This window comes from Patiria miniata, unplaced genomic scaffold (genome assembly GCF_015706575.1).
Source record: "Patiria miniata isolate m_02_andy unplaced genomic scaffold, ASM1570657v1 HiC_scaffold_17, whole genome shotgun sequence".
In the NCBI taxonomy this organism is placed as follows: domain Eukaryota; kingdom Metazoa; phylum Echinodermata; class Asteroidea; order Valvatida; family Asterinidae; genus Patiria; species Patiria miniata.
This window is the reverse complement of record NW_024037055.1, coordinates 12,902,741-12,916,595: the sequence shown is the minus strand read 5'-3', so window position 1 is coordinate 12,916,595 and position 13,855 is coordinate 12,902,741. Positions and strand designations below refer to the sequence as shown.

The 13,855-nt window shown below is 40.4% G+C and overlaps 1 pseudogene; it reads right to left on the bottom strand.

Moving 5' to 3' along the window:
* Positions 1-4,998: 4,998 nt before the first annotated feature.
* Positions 4,999-12,071, bottom strand: LOC119723880 (annotated as a pseudogene).
* Positions 12,072-13,855: the final 1,784 nt, after the last annotated feature.

Below are 13,855 nucleotides of genomic sequence, written 5' to 3'. Positions count from 1 at the left end.
ATGGATGGAAATATTGAGACCAAACAACGTTTTTTCGAAAAGGTATGAGTTGCTCTACGACTACGAACCTTAACTTTGGAAATGTGAGTCCTGGATGAAAAGATAATCGCGATCGAAAGATGTAGCAAAATCGCTACATCGGCGGCCAACAAAATTCAGTCTCTGTGGAAGCATCGGGCGTCTGGCCGTACTACAGAGCTTGCGATAGTACTGTACGGCCAGACGCAGTCGGGCTAGGCTTCGGGGTCCTCTGGTGTGGTTTGTCTCCCTCACATTATAATGTTAGCGGATCAAAACAAGCGTCAGAAGTCCAACGTTTCACATCCCTTTACAAATATTTGCTTGCAAAATCAAAGGAAAATGTCTTCATATTAATACTTTTTATACCTCTCATTTGGCTCCTGTTCCTAAAAGAATTGATACACATTGATGATGTGGAAGGGGGGGGGGGGGGGGGGGGGGGGTTAGGTCGTTAAAATAATCCTGCACATTTAGCAGTATACATCAACAAGCAACGTTTAATCTACCTTTTTCTTCAACCAAATAATTCCCCTTCTAACTCGTCGCTCCCATTGTAAATTTCACCCCAGCCATATTTAGAACTTGACACACACGCAAAAACACACAGCTGTTAACAAACAAGCAATCAGTTGCAAAAGTGTCTTTATTTAACTACATTTGCATACAACAATCCCATACTTTTAAATGGGACTTATCAGATGTAAACTTAGTTCAAATATCAAAACGCATGATGCACACAAAAACCTGTATTTTGACAGACATCAATTTCATACCAGGAATGAACATGAAACTTGACTTTCACTGGATACTTATCTATAAATACAAGGTAATTGTGAAGAAAGAAATTTCAGTACTGTCTTTTGAGATGAAGCAAAATGAAAAGAGAAAATATTTCTTGAGTATTGCAGCAAGGAAGTAACAATCTTTAGAAGAAAAAAAACCAACACTTTAATACTGTCAAACATCAGAATCATATGAAGTATCGTTTTCAAACCTTTATGAATATTCAAAGAGCGAGGACTTAAACAGAACAGCAATTTGAAAGATCGGATCAAATACATGCTGGCTGTCCCAATCACAAAAAACTATTGAGACAAATTTCATATAATTGTTGTGTCCTAACTTGGTGTAGCCTTTTCTCAATCAGAGATTTACACTGACAGCAATAAATGACTGAGAAAAGAATTCTATTGATTTGCTTAGAAACCTGGTGTGTCATTAACTCAAATCCCTTGCTTAATTGTGTGTGACACAAGACAAAGAGAAAAACCCACACTAGACTATGTCAGCCTGCTATGTCAGCATTATGCTAATGATGCGGGCATTCAGTGCATAATAAAGGCAACATTCATCTGGCAATAACAAACATTTGACCCATTGTAAACACTATACAATGTACATCATGCAATATGTGATTCTTGATATTAAAAAGATAACAAATCTGAGTTGTACTGGATCCAATGATGGCAAGTTGCATGATTCTTATGACTTGGTACAAAAGCAAGGCAAGTTGGCTGTTATAAAAAGTACATCAGACTATATATATTAATACAAAATAGAAGTTATAAAAATAGAGCAATCTGGCTCACTTTGCCCAATCTTCAGATGAGCAATATTAAATATTCACATAGTTTTGTTTGCATCTGAGACAGACCCTACTAGGATTGAAAAGTCAAGCCATCTCACTTTATTTCCATTTCTTTATACCCAGGGTGTGCCCAAACAGTTGTAAAAAAAAACTTCCATTGGGGCCCTGCATACATTACAAATTATTGAATAATGTTCAGCACAGTAAAACTCATAAGAAAAGTGCATTGGCGAAACAGACGACGAATATTAATACTTACAAACACAGGTATTTCAGAAATGTTTACAGAAATGATTGTATATTGCAGGTCAATCAGGTCAGTAGGCAATTGGCAGCAATATTCATTTAACAAGTGATACAAAAATATAAAAAAATATAAATATAAATTACCTCTGCATATTTACAATTTATCATGTAATATGTACAATTATTACAGTTAATGAGAATGGCTGGTTGTATTTCTACATATACATGTTATCCCCAATCATCATACCGTACAGTAATGACCACACTACATGTAATTACAACTGTTACATCTGTCACAGTCAAGTTACTGGAATACAGAGATAAGGATCCTCATTATTCACAGACTACAGATAGTTCTTGTAAATATCTCCCTCTCTGAAAAATATCCTGGGTAACTAGCATTTTAACAAATTTCTACATTTTCCTTGGTGCCCCTTGGTACACTGTGCAAGGTGCAGTTGAACTATCCAATACAGAAATCATTTGCTTGAGCAGATCTTAAGTAAGTTTTTGCAGAATTTGAAAATGAGACTCACAAAATGTCACCGCTAACCAGCACTTTGTGCTGGATATTTCCCCATCATGAGGGAAGGTCCAAATTTGACTGTAATGATTAATCTGAGCAGACAGTTTAAGTCAGTTGATGCAGCTAAGGGTTCAAACCTGACAAGGCCAAGGGACTTTCTGTATATTATCCACCAGGAAAAACACAAACCAGCAGAGATAGACAGAGGCATGTTCAAGGAAAGATACACTCACAGCTGATAGGCAGAATGTGTTCAGTCAGAGGGTGGTAGATGACGTGGACTCACTCCCCCAGGAAAAACACAAACCAGCAGAGATAGACAGAGGCATGTTCAAGGAAAGATCCACTCACAGCTGATAGGCAGAATGTGTTCAGTCAGAGGGTGGTAGATGACTGGGACTCACTCCCCCAGGAAAAACACAAACCAGCAGAGATAGACAGAGGCATGTTCAAGGAAAGATACACTCACAGCTGATAGGCAGAATGTGTCAGTCAGAGGGTGGTAGATGACTGGGACTCACTCCCCCAGGGAAACACAAACCAGCAGAGATAGACAGAGGCATGTTCAAGGAAAGATACACTCACAGCTGATAGGCAGAATGTGTCAGTCAGAGGGTGGTAGATGACTGGAACTCACTCCCCCAGGGAAACACAAATCATCATAAACATGACAACGGGACTCGCTTTCCCAAGGAAAACACAAAGTGTAATAAACACTCAAATGAAAATGTCAATGAAAGATCCCCTCACAGCTGGTGACTTTACAACAGAATGTGTTAAGTCAGAGGGTGGTAGATGGTTGGAACTCCAGTCCCCCTCCCCCCAAGAGGGGAAACAGAAAGTGTAGGAACCACTCAGACGTGAAAGAAAACAAGCCTTCACAAATAATATAGACAGCTTTACAAGACAACAATCGCAGATTGCTTAACAGAATCTTACAACCAGATATTAACCTTTCCAGCTTTGTAATGGGAGACAACACAGATAACACAGTTGACTGATAGAAGTGTACTGGACTTGCATGTATTGCTGAGTCACCATGTCTTGTGTATAATGAAGAAAGGATTCAGCAATCTGACCAATTGAGGCAGAAGTCCTACATACCCATCAGTGCCACGCCTACAGTGTCTATGCTTCACGTCTTTAACTGTCAATGTGCAGCTTTAATAGGAAGATCTTTGAGAATTTCTAAATGGTTCTAATGAAGGAAATGTCACTGAGGAAATAGTTCTGTGACAATATGATTTACAAAATCCAATAAAAAGAATATTTTTAACTTTTAAACTGGTGATATCTGAATGCCATTGTGACGACGATTCTTGAAATCACATTTTTGGACGAAAGAGGTTTTAGGGTCATTGTGTTTAAATGGTGATATTCTTTGAACGGATTGAGCAATTTGAGTATTTTTTTTTCATCTAAAAGTAGCTTATGAAATTGGCTTTCCAGTCATCATTATTGTTGGTGCTACATATGTTTTTGAATATGAAATATATTTTTGAGGTTTTGGGTTTGCATTTTGTTGACTCACCCTGTATGAGAACACTTCTTCATTGGCATATTTTTTTCATAAAAATGCTTTTTATTTCAAAACTGGCAGCACTGATCCTTGTGTAACTTATATAGTGTTTGATTGAAGGTCCTTCATACAAGGTGGAGAACAGAAATCAGGCCTTGCACCTTTAAAAGGTATTATATAATAGGCTATCAGCTTCGGTCCACAAATTGGGCCACCGGTATCAAATGATCAAAAGGAGCAGTGTTCATAGCGATCTTTGGCAAGGTATGTAAATCTAGAGTTGGAAAATGTGTGATAACTGTGCAGTGTGAGTGGTGGCAGTTTTGGGTGTTATCACTTATAATTTTTTTTGTTCAAAATTGCGGCCAATATGCTTGTTACGGGATTAATTATACATGGTAACAAGCATGTATTGGCCGCAATTTTTTTTTTTTTTTTAAAGCTGCCACCACTGCAATGCTTTCACATATTTTCCAACTACAGGGGTGCATACCTTACCAAAAATCACAATGAGCATTTTTCCCCACATTTGATACCGACCAAACCCCAGGCTGATGGCCTATAAAACTTAATCTAAAAGTTTTATGGAGAAATGTCAGGAATAAATGCTATCAATTGGGACTTTAATACACCTTTAGATGGTTCAGGTAAGCCTACATGTACACCCGCACAGTTGATTTACAATATTACTGTAAACAGATCAATTAGGAATGATTAAAGCAAACGTGAGTGTGCTGTCTTTAAAGGGAATGTACATCTTTGCTTTTGCTACAATTTTCAGAAATAAATGGATTTGGAGGATTAGTATGTTATAGCAGATATTGTTAATCTGATTTTGTTCACGTTTTGGGCTTGTAGATGCTGGAAAACCAAGAAAACAAATCATGTTCTTGTAGTCTGGTTCCCTAACCCCTTAAGATGAAACAGAGAAATGTATAGACTTTGGGAATTGTAAGGTCAGCGAATCAGTCTGGCAGGCTTGTACCCCTTCACGGGTGTGTAATCAATTGTAAAGAAAATGCAGAACAACTGTTAGCGGTTTTTAAAAAAAAAAGCCACTTTTCTCCAAAACTGCTCAGCAGACCAGCGTTGGAAAAATACACATTTTCTTGAAAATGTCAGCCCACCAGGAGACATGATTTTACAGGATGCTTTAGACTGTCATTCCCTCACAATCCAGTAACTTGGTAATTCGTGATAATTTGATCATTTCGTTTTTTTGATGTTTGCAAATGTTGTATCTTCCCTTTAAAATCAAAACTTTGAAGACAAACTTTTAAACTCAGATCTTGACTTTAATCAAAACCAATGATTTTGGGTATTATGCAAAACCAACATGTAAGTTGAGTCGATGCTGATGAAGTAGGGGTGTTTGAATGTGTTAACAATATCGTACACTTTGCAATTACATTTAAGGGGAATCAGTTGATTTAAATGATTAAAATGACCCTCAGTCATTCACTTTGCAAAAAATAAGATTGTTACAAAATGATTTAAATCAGTGAATTAAAAAACAAATCATTTGATTTAAATCAGTGATGTTTAAACAAAATTGTATGATTTAAATCATGATTAAAATCGGTGAAATTTATGTCAAAATGACTAATCCATTCTTCTTCAGGTCACTCAGTGACTCAGCAATATGGTTCTTGTCTTCCTCTGTCAGGTGACAGTATATGAGGTTCAGCCTCTGAAGGTGCAGCAGCTGCTTTACCTCCAAGCACCACAATGCTGCTGTACCACCCAGGTTATTACCAGAAAGACTCAAGTGACCCAAGCTGGGTAGATCCCTGAGTGACTCAGCAACATGTTTGATGTCCTGTCCATTCAATGAGCAGTACCACAAGTCCAGCTTTGTAAGGGACTTCAACTGCTTCAAATGCATGCACCATAATGCTGCTGTACCACCCAGGTTATTATAAGAAAGATCCAATTCAACCAAGTTGGGTAGATCCCCGAGTGATTCAGCAATTTGGTTGATGTCCTGTCCATTCAATGAGCACCTACGCAAGTACAGCTTTGTAAGAGACTTCAACTGCTTCAAATGCATGCACCATGATGCTGCTGTACCACGCAGTTTATTACCAGAAAGATTCAATTCAGGTACCAAGTTGGGTACATGCCTGAGCAACTTAGCAGTATGTGCATTGTCCTTGAAATTTACAGCATGAAGATTTGTCATTGCACACATGGTAACAGCTAACTCATCAATAAACCATGTCCATTTACAACGGTTTACATGCAATGTATGTACATTAGCAAGGTATTTGTTGCCACTGTCTTTTGTCTGTTCAGCAACACATTTCACAAAGTATATGACCGAGTTCAGACAATCCCTGTCAAGCCTATGAATACGAAATACACGTGTTATGAATGAATGTATAAATTCCTCTGGAGGCAAACATTTGGATTGACCTTCAAAGAAACAATGAAGTGCCAACTGACCGAACTTTGATTTGAATGACAACTTCTTCTGACACCTCACCTGAAATACCTTCAGAATCTCATATGTACATGCCTCATTGTCACCACAACAAAAGCGCAGAAGATACTCAAAACTGTTTGCACCCTTTGACACAATGTCATTCAAAATCTTCTGAAATTCCTCTGGGTCTGCTTCTAACAAGCTTTGCAAGTAAGCAGCAGCAGAGAACTCCTGGAATGTCTTGTGAATAAACTGAAAACTGTTGTGAGTCTGTAGTCTCTTGCGGACTCTCTGTCTGGTCAGAATACCTGCTTTCAGAGCCAGCTCAAGCACACTCGGCTCAAAGTCACTTTCTTTGAAAGAGAGTGACTGATCTGGAGAAAGAAGACCATGCAACGCAACCTTGCCAATTTCAATCACAACTTTTGCTACTTTATCTTGCGAGTCCAATCCTTTTCTTTGGAAGATATATGAAAATCCATCATGATACAGACGTGACATTGTTTCTGGGAGTGTGCAATCTTCTCTCCATAGTACACACATCAAAAGAACAAGCATTGGACTTTCAGATAAACTAGACAGAAGGTGTGACGATTTAATCTTTTCAAGAAGCCCCTTGGCCTTGTCAGGTTCACTAGTGAAAAAAATTAGTAACATACTCAGTGACATCATCTCTACTGAAACCCATGACCTCGACATGTGTGAATGGTTCCTGAACCAGTTCCTCTGATACAAGTCTGTCAAAGTGTGAGGGGCGGGTGCTTACAAGTACAGTACAACTCCTCAACATCTTTCCATTAAGGATCTCCAGGATGGAACCAAATGAGGATTCACACAAGGAGGTAGTCATGAGCTCATCAAAGCCATCTAGTAAAACAAGGACTTTTCCAGGACTCTTCTTGATAAACATGTCCAGGGCACCTCTTTCAATACATACATCTTTAGCCAAGAGTTGGTCAAAAACTGCATCAACAAGATCTGAACTCTGCTCCAGTGCATGCATTTTCAACAGGAAGACAAGTTTGTACTTCTGTAGTAACTGACTAGAACCAACTGCCCAATCATATGCCATTTTGTTAAAAAGTGTGGTCTTTCCTCTACCAGCTAACCCAGTTAAAACAGCTATAAGGATCAGATCTCCCTCTTCTGTCTCAAGTTGTAATATATCATCATATGATGCCAGTTTCTTCACTCTGCCCTTACCAGTTATTAACTGTAACTTTGTGTAGATTTCCGTAATGTGTTTCCTGTCATCACCCACCCATGGAAGCACTTTAACAAAGCTACCTTTCCTCCTGTAGTATGACTTCAGGGCATCTTCACAGCAATCAGCAGCATTTTGGGCCCGACTGTCCAGCTTGATCTTTTCCGGTGTGCTGCATTCTAAAAATATTGAAATGGGTACATTGATTGCCTTAATCGTACAATGTATTTGTGGCATCTAAGCAATAAAGAGGCTCCTTGTCTGTAGAAAGTTTCCATTTTGAGCTGAAATAATGGCTCATTGTATGCAAAATGTTAAAGCACTAAAAGCTTGTTGCTCAAAGCTTGGCAGGATAAATCTTGACAGGCTTGAAATAACCTCCTGCTCACTGATGCATGAATCTTAATTAATGATGTACATCGGGTCGAGTTGACCATGCCAAACCAACCCAAAACATTAGAAATACAAGTCAGGTGTGTTTACAAACACAAATGCCCCGCAACCGTGACTGTTCCCATAACATAACACCACTCTTTTAACATCAACTTACATGTAACTTGGTCACATGGAACGTTCATTGACAGCATTAGTGTCTTCTGTAGGTTCTATATGAATTAATCCCTAATCCCTATGATCTCAGAATAAATACAAGATTTCTATTGTTTTAGCCACTGTGACCTTTCGACCCCCAATGCCTATTTGGATTACCAAGAACGATCCAAAAACCAAATTTGAAGTTCACAAGTAAAGTATTTCTCAAGTTATCCCGCTGACAAAATTTCTTTTGTTTTAGCCACTGTGACCTTGACCCTTAACCTTTCGGCCCCAAATGCAATAGGCTTTTAAGGATTGCCAAGGACAATCCACAAACCAAATTTGAAGTTCATATGTAAAGTATATCTCAAGTTATCACGCTGACAAAATTTCTTTTGTTATAGCCACTGTGACCTTGACCCTTGACCTTTTGGCCCCAAATGCAATAGGCTTCTTAGGATTGCCAAGGACAATCCACAAACCAAATTTGAAGTTCATTATGTAAAGTAATCTCAAGTTATCGCGCTGACAAAATTTCTTTTGTTTTAGCCACTGTGACCTTGACCCTTGACCCTTGACCTTTTGGCCCCAAATGCAATAGGCTTCTTAGGATTACCAAGAACAATCCACAAACCAAATTTCAAGTTCATATGTTAAGTATTTCTCAAGTTATCGCGCTGACAAGATTTGTCCGGACACACACACACACACACCCACCCCCCCACCCACCCACCCACGGAAGGACAAGGCGGAAACAGTATGCCCCTTCGGCTTCGCCGCGGGGCATAATAAACCGAATCCGAACCGAGACTGATCTTAACTCCCTCAAACCAACCTGACCTGATCCAACAAAAAATAAGGTAGAACCGACCCGAACCGACCTGAACATGAACAAACAATATCTGGCTTGGACAAAGTGATCACTTTTTTGTGCCTGCCCTTACCCTAGTGGAATGAATTCTTTTGCAAAATTATCGTCTCTCTCTCTCATACTGAGTGGGGTGATGCAGAAGAGGGCAGGCACCTTTTTCCTCCATTTTTTTCAGACGATCTCTTGTTGCCTTCCATAATTAGGAACAAAGAGAGCCAGCAGCTAGATACGTCAAACGGAAATATTACGCTTGATGTATTTGGTTTTAAATATCAGTAGTAGGAAATCAAGCCGCAGATGACAGGTACAATGTAGAATGTTTGTTAACCATCGAAAGTAACTCCGCCTATTGAACAAACGCATGGTATTACCGCGGGGTATCATGAAAACTGTTACAATGTATCTATTTGACTGTCAGGCCCAATCTGACTGTAGAAATTAATACCGCAGGAACTTACGGCCACACCACAATGAACTGCGGTCACAGTGACTGTCAATAATATTGCATCACCTGAATGTCTCAACTGTTTCGGTTTTTTTGGGGTTTTTTGTTGTTGTTTATTTTGGTCTATTTTGGATTTTTCAAAAGATGCATGGCTCAACCGACCCGACCCATAAATGTAAATGCAACCCGATTGAAAAGATGACAAACCGCCCAAACCCGACCCGGAGTCAGTTTCGGGTCAGCTCGGTTTTGCACAACATAAATCTTTATCACTCCCACAATCCGTGTTGCAAAAGCTCTGCATCCAGTAAGCCCCGCCCACTGTGCACGTAGGCAATTAACACGTGCCCCTCTCCAATGCCACACTGCATGTTACAGCTGTGCACATCATATACGTCTGCACACATGTTGGATCCAGTAAGCCCGCCCACTGTCCACGTAAGCAATTAATATGTGCTCCTCTCCATTGCCGCACTGCATGTTACAGCTGTGCATGTCATACGCCTGTGCACGCATGTCAGATATAAGACACGGCTGTGATTGGTCAGAACCCAAGGGGCGGGGCTAAATGGATTGGTCTATTAATGACAGATGTTAAGTACGTGTATATGAAAAAAAATTCTCAAACTCCTCGGAAGCAAAAAGATGCTGTGCTTTTAATATACATGTACTGCACATTAACCGAAGAACAAAACACTTTATTCCCATCATACAAGTGTGAGACTAAAGTCTGTAAACAATGACCACATTTTACATCTGGTTTGGAGTTGGTACATTCATTGATAATTACCTTGTGCACCTGAGGCCACATGTGGTGTTGGTGGTTGCTGTGATGTACTTGGTGGATTCTCTGATATGTCAACTGATGGATGACCAGAGTGGTGTGATGCATGTGCAACACCTTCAATCAAATCAAATATGAGAAGGAAATTTGTTTATTGCCGGAAAAGGGCATACTTCTAAGCACATTTTGGGTTGTAGCTAGAAAGCAGTTGGTGCCGGTTGTTTTTGGACTGGTTGGTTAAACTTGAGCTGGTGTAGTGTGAACTCGCAGACCAACTGACTACATGTACATTTATGCATGCATGTATATGCACAGACAAATGCGTGCACAAAAGTGTGTATTTGCCTGAATCAGGGACCCCCTATTGTCCCTTGTTTGTACTCTAACTTTTAAGGAAATCCTCCCATATGTTTTGTACACGATCGTAAAATATTATGTGCCTTGCAAAAACAGGGTTCATTGTGTGATTTAAATATTACAGTGTTTAACACTGTTATGAAAACATTTCGATGAGATTTCATGTTTCGGAGTTGTGGGACAAAAACAAGTTGTAAGATGGAATTTTTGCGTTGGGGTGATATAAATCAAATTAGGTTTTGCCCTTCACCGACGTTTAAACACTGTATACTCAGTGTGTTACCTCCCATGTCGGTGAAGGGCAAAACCTAATTTGATTTATATCACCCCGACGCAAAAATTCCATCTTACAATAGTTTATGCGGTACCCCGCTGCTATTTGTACATCAGATTCGAACCAGCCAATCGATCCCGTTAGCTCGGTGGTCGAGTGGTAAGACATCTGCACTAGAAAGCAGGAGGTCGTGGGTTCGAGTCCCACCCGAGTGATTTTTTTCCAACTTTCACTCGGGAGGTAACACACTGAGTATACAGTGTTTAAATGTTGGTGAAGGGCAAAACCTACCATAATTTGAAAAACAATGTGAAAAAGTAGGAAACGTAGGAGCAAGGTCAACAAAATTAGGAAAAAAATTAGAAAAGTAGGAATACCTGAAAACCTGATCAATGCAACATTATTGTGGCAATTAGCCTTTTTCGTATGTGGCACACATACGGTACATGTAGAGGCACTATTTACAAAATTAATTATTCAACCAATTATAAGACCTTGACTCTCATTTAGCTTGCGTAACTAACAATTTGTCTTTTGTGACCGTGTTTATGTAGTATATCATCCCCCCCCCAAATAAAAATATGTATATATTTACGCTTGATATCAAATTATTTTCATCTTATTGAACAAGATCATTATTTACCTGGTCCCTCCAACAGGAAGTTGTAATTTATATTAACTCCACTTGAACCAACAATGATAGGGTTGTTGCTGCCCCTGATTGTGCCGCTGTTTCCGATGGTTCCAGTTCGTCGTAGGAAATCTACAATCAGAAGCAGGAACTTAAATGTCTTTAAAAAAAGGGCCAACAAAATGATGCATGTACTTGATTCCATCTCTAATTGTCGTCTGTACTTGGAAAACATTGCCTTTCAAAGAATAGTTTTTTTGCCATCTGACTGTTCATAGACAAAGAAGCTCAAGAAATGCCAGGGTAAGGTGGGGAGGGGGAGGGTGGTAAATGCCCCTCCCCCCCCCCCAGTAAAGTTATAAATTGACTCCATGCACATGATGCAACTAGCTACTATGTTCTTACCTGTTGCAGCAGAGGGGGGAAGTACCTGAGCCTCCTGTGGCATCATGGTAGGGACATCAGTACGTTGACTGGCTGCTGCAGATTGTTGCATCGTGGTAGGGACATCAGTGCGATGGCTGGCTGCTGCAGATTGTTGCATCATGGTAGGGACAGCAGTCCGTTGGCTGGCTGCTGCAGATTGTTGCATCGTGGTAAGGACATCAGTGCGATGGCTGGCTGCTGCAGATTGTTGCATCATGGTAGGGACATCAGTCCGTTGGCTGGCTGCTGCAGATTGTTGCATAGTGGTAGGGACATCAGTCTGTTGGCTGGCTGCTGCAGATTGTTGCATAGTGGAAGGGACATCAGTCCGTTGGCTGGCTGCTGCAGATTGTTGCATCATGGTAGGGACATCAGTCCGTTGGCTGGCTGCTGCAGATTGTTGCATCATGGTAGGGACATCAGTCCGTTGTCTGGCTGCTGCAGATTGTTGCATCGTGGTAGGGACATCAGTCCGTTGGCAGGCTGCTGCAGATTGTTGCATAGTGGTAGGGACATCAGTCTGTTGGCTGGCTGCTGCAGATTGTTGCATCGTGGTAGGGACATCAGTCCGTTGGCAGGCTGCTGCAGATTGTTGCATCATGGTAGGGACATCAGTCCGTTGTCTGGCTGCTGCAGATTGTTGCATCGTGGTAGGGACATTAGTCCGTTGGCAGGCTGCTGCAGATTGTTGCATAGTGGTAGGGACATCAGTCCGTTGGCTGGCTGCTGCAGATTGTTGCATCATGGTAGGGACATCAGTCCGTTGTCTGGCTGCTGCAAATTGTTGCATAGTGGTAGGGACATCAGTCCGTTGGCAGGCTGCTGCAGATTGTTGCATCATGGTAGGGACAGCAGTCCGTTGTCTGGCTGCTGCAGATTGTTGCATTGTGGTAGGGACATCAGTCCATTGGCTGGCTGCTGCAGATTGTTGCAAAGTGGTAGGGACATCAGTCCGTTGGCCGGCTGCTTTAGAGTGTAACCCATGGCAATTGGGATCACCGGCCCCCAAATGGAAGTCCTGTTTGTCAATGATTAATAAAAACTGTCACATTTCATTCTTTGGTAGATTAACTTTGGAATATTTTAACAGATTTTTGAACACACTCACGACCACTGACAAAGCAAAAGGCAAGGCAAGGCTTGTCTGAACATTTGGGACTCTAGATTAACCTGATTGACATGATGACATCCATATTGCATCAATGGTATGGATGACAAACAACCAATACAGTTTATGCACAAACCTATGGGGGCAATCAACCAGTCTTGCTTTCAATTATATGTTTTCTTCAATACATGCAATAATGGTTCACTAACATATACATATAGGCTAGTCCATTCAATTCTCACCATTGCACTCATAAGCATTCATTATTTGTATAGTAATCATTATAACACACCTCTTGCTGGTTCTTTATCCTGGATGGCTGAAACACAGCCATGTGGGGTTCACTAATATAGGCTAGTGCCTGAAATTTGCATCAGCGGGAACTAGACGCTCGTCAAGACATCGCGTGCACATAATTCCCAGAGTATAGTGCCCGACAGGGCACTAAACTCAAAATGTTTGACTGGTTATGTACGGTACAGCAGCCTCTGTTTCAACTTCCATGTATTGTGTTTAATTGCTTATTGTTGAATTGCTTGAGAGTCAAATGAGCATGGTGAGCATTGTGGACATGATCAATGAATGGGAGGGTTGCAGTAACACCATGGGAATGATATCTTTGTGAGTTGTGTGGTTCTGAAAAGAACCAGTTGGTTTAACTCCGAGTGGGTTAATTGTTGAATTAAAACAGTTCATTTAAAAAAACCTTGGGTCATTCCGTGTCAAATCACCCAAAAAAGTTCAAACCCCACCCCCTTCAAATTGGTTTTTATTTAGTTTATTGGGTAATTTAGGATTCCTTATGATTTCCAAAGCAACCAAGTTTAACAAATTTGGCCAACAGGTTATGGAGATAATTGAAAATTGGTGGCCCAAGTGGTGGCCCCATTGTAACC